Here is a 6,000-nt window from a genome sequence, read left to right as displayed (position 1 = left end):
CGGTACCCTGGGTCCTCATGGGGACAGTCGTGGTGAGTGAGGGCATCATCGGATGAGTCCGGCTACAGGGCCGAGTCACCTGGGTTAGTCAAGAGGTTAGTTAGTTTCACATTAGCGAAGACGGGAAAATGACCCAAGTGTCTGTCGACAGATGAATGGATAGCAAAGGGAGGTCCATTCATGCAATGGGATGTTTACTCAGCCTTAAAAAGGGAATTCTGACATATAATACAACAAGGGTGAACTCTGAAGACATCACGCTAAATGAAAATGAAATCAGCTCATCACAAAAGAACACATACTATATACTTCCGCTTACGTGAGGTATTTACAACAGATTCGCAGAGAGACAGAAAGTGGGGGGCCAGGGGCTGGGGTGGGGGGTGGGCAGTTAGTGTTTAGTGGGGACAGAGTTTCAGTTTTACAAGATGCAAAGGGTTATCAGGATGGCTGGTGGTGACGACTACACAACAGTGTCAGTGTACTTATTACTGAGCTATGCACTTAAAAAGGGTTAAGATGGTAAAGTTAATGCTCTGTGTCTTTTACCACACCAAAAAAAAGAAAAAGAAAAAGTCAGGAGGTCAGCGCCTCACCGGGTGAGCTGTGACATTGGGCTGAATACTGGACTTGAGGCAGCTGGTGGCCTGGGAGCCTTGGACACACATGACTGTGGTTGGGTAATGACTTTGGGGGTGCAATGGGCAACAGAGTGGCCCCCACTGGGTTAAACCCCAGAGTCGTGTTGCATGTGTTGCAAAGTCAAAGCTACTTGGTAGAAGCTGGTTTAACAGAAAGACAAAGCTTGGCCTTCACCCTACAGTTTTCATTAAGCCAGAACCCACTTTATATTCCCTTGACCCGTTTTTCAGAGTTTTTTTCCTCCTCACCTTGAATTACTTTTCTAAAAAAAGTAGTTTTTATTTTTTTAGAGCAGTTTTAGGTTCACAGCAAAATTAAGCAGAAGGGACAGAGAGTTCCCATATACCTCCTCTCCCTTGACCCTCATATCAAAATCTTCCTCCCAAGCGGGATATTTGTTACAATCTGTGGGCCTGCAGTGACAGGCCAGCACCCCGCAGAGCCCGTGGTTCCCATCGGGGTCACTGATGTACGTACGCGCTATGGGCAAACGCGCGATGACCCGTGTCCACCGCTGTGACACGGTCCAGAGCAGTTTCTCTGCCCTAAAACCCTTCCTTCTCCCGCTCTTCAGCCCTCCCTGTCTCCCCAGGAGACCACCGCTCATTTTCTGCCCCCACAGTCTCGCCGTTTCCGGAAAGTCGCCGAGCTAGACCGGCTCCGGGCCCCCGGCGCTCGCTGCGCCCCTGCCCGCGCGTTCGTGCCGGGCGCTCGCTGTGGGTGCTTGCGTGTCCCTCGCGCACCTCCCGAGGAGGGCGCGGCGTCTCCTCGTCTGACGCGCCTTCCCGGGGGCGGGGTGCTGGGGGGCAGGGACCGGGTAAGGGACTCTCCGAGGAGGCGCCCACTGCCCGCGGAGCGGTGGGCCCGCGCGCTAGTGCGGGTTCCGCGCCGGAACGCGCGCCCGCGAGGCCGTGGCGCCATCTAGCGGGGCCCTCGGCAGCACCCGGGGCGGGGCCTGAAGCAGGGGCGGGGCCCGAGACGGGAGCGGGGGCGGGGGCGGGGCCCGAGGTCGGGGCGAGGGGGCGGGGCCCGGGGCGGGGCGGGGCCCGAGGTCGTGGCGGGGGGCGGGGCCCGAGGTCGGGGCGGGGCCCGAGGTCGGGGCGGGGGGGCGGGGGCGGGGCCCGAGGTCGGGGCGGGGGGGCGGGGCCCGAGGTCGGGGCGGGGGGGCGGGGCCCGGGGCGGGGCGGGGGGCGGGGCCCGAGGTCGGGGCGGGACCCGAGGTCGGGGCGGGGGGCGGGGGCGGGGCCCGAGGTCGGGGCGGGGCCCGAGGTCGGGGCGGGGGGGGCGGGGTGGCGGGGCCTGAGGTCGGGGCGGGGGTGGGCGGGAGTGGTTACCTTCATCGAGACCTCGTGGGGACGGTGTCCACCCTCTGAGGCGGAGGCAGCAACCCGCCGCTCCCCGGTGCGTTCTCCGGGCGTCCACCCACTCTGCCCTCCAGGTACCGCCGGCATAGGCAGGGAGTGCGCTGCCCCTTGCAACCAAATGCGGAATTTTTGTAGCTTAAAAAAACCCACAGGGACTTCCCCGGTGGTCCAGTGGTTAAGAATCCGCCTGGCAATGCAGGGGAGGCAGGTTCCATCCTGATCCCCGGTGGGGGAACTAAGATCCTGTGAGCCACGTAGGAAAAATAGAAGAAAAACAAACAAAAAAAACAACAGTAAAATTGATGTTACCTGTTGCAGTTGAGTCTCTAAGTCGTGTCTGACTCTTTGGGAACCCATGGACTGCAACACGCCAGGCCTCCCTGTCCATCACCAATTCCCAGAGATTGCTCAAACATCATGTCCATCCAGTCGGTGATGCTATCCAACCATCTCATCCTCTGTCGTCCCTTTCTCCTCCTGCCCTCAATCTTTCCCAGCTTCAGGGTCTTTTCCAATGAGCTGGCTCTTTGCATCAGATGGTCAAAATATTGGATCTTCAGCTTCAGCATTAGTCCTTCCAATGAATGTTCAGGTCTGATTTCCTTTAGGATGGACTGGTTGGATCTCCTTGCAGTCCAAGGGACTCGCAAGAGTCTTCTCCAACACCACAGTTCAAAAGCATCAATTCTTCAGTGCTCAGCCTTCTTTGTGGCCCAACTCTCATAGCCGTACATGACTAGTAGGAAAACCATAGCTTTGACTATACAGAACTTTGTCGGCAAAGTGATGTTTCAGCTTTTTGTATTTTATAATTACTGTAGGAAACAAATGTGAATGTGAGTGGAGGATGGCGGCTGGAGGCCTCTGTGGAATATAAGAGTGCAATAGTAACAACAGAATTCTGGCCAGTGGATCACTGCCTGCTGGAGCCACTGTGGCTGTTGGGACAGGGCCTTACCTGACACTGGTTCAGGTCACAGCAGTTCACAGCAAGGTGCCATTCATCCTTTCTTGGTTGAAAACTAGGCCACATTGGACTGTTCACTAGAGAAAGAAGGGGGTTCATCACCCCACCTCTTCACATCTGGTGTAATGGATCTTGCCTTCAAGTCCCTGTTTGAGTGAATTTGGGGCCATAGTAACAATTTGCATGGCTCAGGCAACTCTGCAGGATCTTAGGCCAGAACTAAGGAGCAAAGCTTTATTTTGTTCCAATCAGAGCGCCCGTCTTGATAGTGGGCAATCTCAGAGGAGAGGGAGCCAGACCCTGGAAGAGTCAGGTGACCTTTTTCCTTCCAAGGTCTGAGCACTGGGGAAGCCCAGGTCGCAATGTGCCCACACCAGGTGGGGGCAGCCAGGGACATTCTGACCTGGGGGCTTTCCTTGGTGGGAGGCTTTGGTGCTTTGGGCTGAGGGAACCAGGTCGTAGGTGTTCCCCAGTAATTCCCGGTCACCTAAGGCCTCCGTGTCTGCCGAGAGCCATGGGCCTGGTCCCCATCCTATTCACCCGCCACACTTTTCCTTCTCTACGACCCACAGGAGGAATTGGCCAGCTGCAGCCCAGGGCCCAAATCTGGCTGGAGGCATGTTTTCATAAACAAAGGCTGACTGGCCCACCCCTGCCGCCCGCTGCCAGGAGTGCTTACACGGTGCAGAGCCCTTGGACCCTGCCAGCTATTTCGTAATCCGTACCCGCCCCGAAGCCGCTGCTGAGGGCAGGCCACTTTCCACGCCACGGTGCTGGAGCGAGGGAACACACCTGGTGCCCATTGCCCACTTCTCGACACCAGCACCCTGGCCCCAGCGCCCCACTCCCAGCCTGAGCTCAGGCTTCTCGTCGCCTTGCTCCGACCCTGACTAGCACCCAGATGCCATGACTCATCTCAGGCTCGGGGAGGGGCCCTCCACTCCCCAGGACAGGCCCACTGCCTGCCTGTCACCTTCCAGCTCTGCCTGTGGCTCCCGCCACCAAACCGTCAAGGAGCGTGTGGAGGTGGCCTGGCTGCTGCCCTCCCCCGCCCCCACTGTCTGTCACTCGCAAGCAGCGCCATGGGAAAACCTGTGGCCCCTGCACTTTATCATTCAAGGTGGAAATTGCTTTTTGTGCCGATTACAGAAGTAATGTGTCTTTACATGTTATTTTAATAATTCATTTTAATGAATTATTAATTCATTAAAGTAATTTTAATAATTCAGAATGGGACTCATCACCTAGAAATCCCGTGCATATATTAGGGGTCCTCATGAGTCCTGTCCTGGCCCCCACCTCACTTCATTCCTCATTTCTTGTTCTGTTTTTGAGTGAGCAGACCGGCCCTGCAGGCGGAGCTGAGCTCAGGCCCCTTCCCACTCTGGAGCAGGACCAAGGCCCCATCTCAGTGGTTGTTTCCCGGCAACACCAGAGTGACGTCTGGGGCTCACTTCGGGGCAGCCTGGCTGGCGGCACCCCAAGTTCGCACACCCCGAGCGTTCGCGCACTGCTGCCGAATGGGGCTTATCCCAGAAACACAAAGACGGTGGGGTGACTGGAAACCTATTCACAGTCCAGCTGCGTCTCCACCCGGAAACAAGCCCGCAGCCATTTCTGGGGCTGCAGAGGAGTTTACCCCGTTCAGCATCCAGCAGCGATTTTCCAGAGACTTAGCAGACTGGGCCCATAGAGGTAGTTTATTGACCTATTTATCTTTTAAATTTTATTCAGACAGTTGTAGCTTCTCCTGCGTTTTTAGAAATGTTTTTCTTTGTTTGTGGCAGTGGCGGGCTGCCTCTCAGGCTTTGCTCTCGCTGCCTCGTCCCTGCAGTGGCGTCTCACTGAGAAGCACAGGCTCAGTGCTTCCATGGCACGTGGGATCTTCCTGGACTAGGGATGAACCTGTGATCCCTACACTGGCGTCTCCTGCATTGGCAGGTGGATTCTTTACCGACAAACCACCAGGGAAGTCCAAAGATGGTTTATCAACAGGGTAAAAGTCAGTCTTGGCCAGTGGTCGGCATTTCACCTGATGCTGAAATACCAGCTCTGTCACCCTTAAGTCGGGATGGAGACCTGAGCCCATGGGTAATCAGCCAAGTTCGTTCCACCGGCCAATGCAGAGTCACGTGGGCTTAAGACGGGCGAGTCCTCCAGGTGGCATGGAGCCTGAATAAGGAGTTTGCCTGAGTTGTTTTCTAGGCGTCTGGGGTCAGCTGCGTCTAGTTTGAGCTGAGCTGGTTAGGCCCGGCTGGGACCCCATACCCCGCGCTCCAGCTCGCCTGCCCATGCCCCACGTGCCCCACGCGCCCCACGTGCCCCACGCGTCCCACGTGCCCCCATGCGCCCCACGTGCCCCACGCGCCCCACGCCAAGGCCGTGCTCCTCCTTCGTCCCGCGGGCACCCTGGCCCCGCCGTTCAGGGAGGCAGCTCTGTGGCTGCTTCTCCTTGCTGCGGCAAAACTCAGCGGCTCAGCTTCCAGGGAACTAACAGCGGCCAGCGGAGAGGTGAGTCCAGATGGACCCTCTGCTGAGGCTCGTTTGAGGCCGGTACTGAGAGGCCATGGCTGAGTCTGGGCACCGGCCTGGTCCCTTTGCTCCAGGACCGCCCCCGGACTTTCTCAGCGGGTGCTGAGACCTTGCTTGCTTAGTTTTGTTTTGTAGCAAAGAGATGGTTTGGTTTGGGGGGATTTGGGTTTGGAAGACGCTTTTGGGTGAATATGGGCTTCCCTAGTGGCTCAGCGGTAAAGAATCTGCCTCAGTGCCGGAGATACAGGTTCGATCCCTGGGTCAGGATGATCCCCTGGAGGAGGACACGGCAACCACTCCAGTATTCTTGCCTGGGAAATCCCGTGGACAGAGGAGCCTGGTGGGCCGCCATCCATGGGGTTTGCAAAGAGTCAGATACGACTTAGCGACTGAAACAGCAAGAACGAACAATCCCTGAGTCGGGCACTCTACTTGCTACTGTATTGGATCTGAAGGAGGTCTTTTTTTTTTTTTTTTTTTTGCATAACATGAGTG

Source organism: Dama dama, chromosome 5, assembly GCF_033118175.1.
Source record: "Dama dama isolate Ldn47 chromosome 5, ASM3311817v1, whole genome shotgun sequence".
Taxonomy (NCBI): domain Eukaryota; kingdom Metazoa; phylum Chordata; class Mammalia; order Artiodactyla; family Cervidae; genus Dama; species Dama dama.
The sequence above is the reverse complement of the archived record's forward strand: the minus strand, read 5'-3'. Positions refer to the sequence as shown.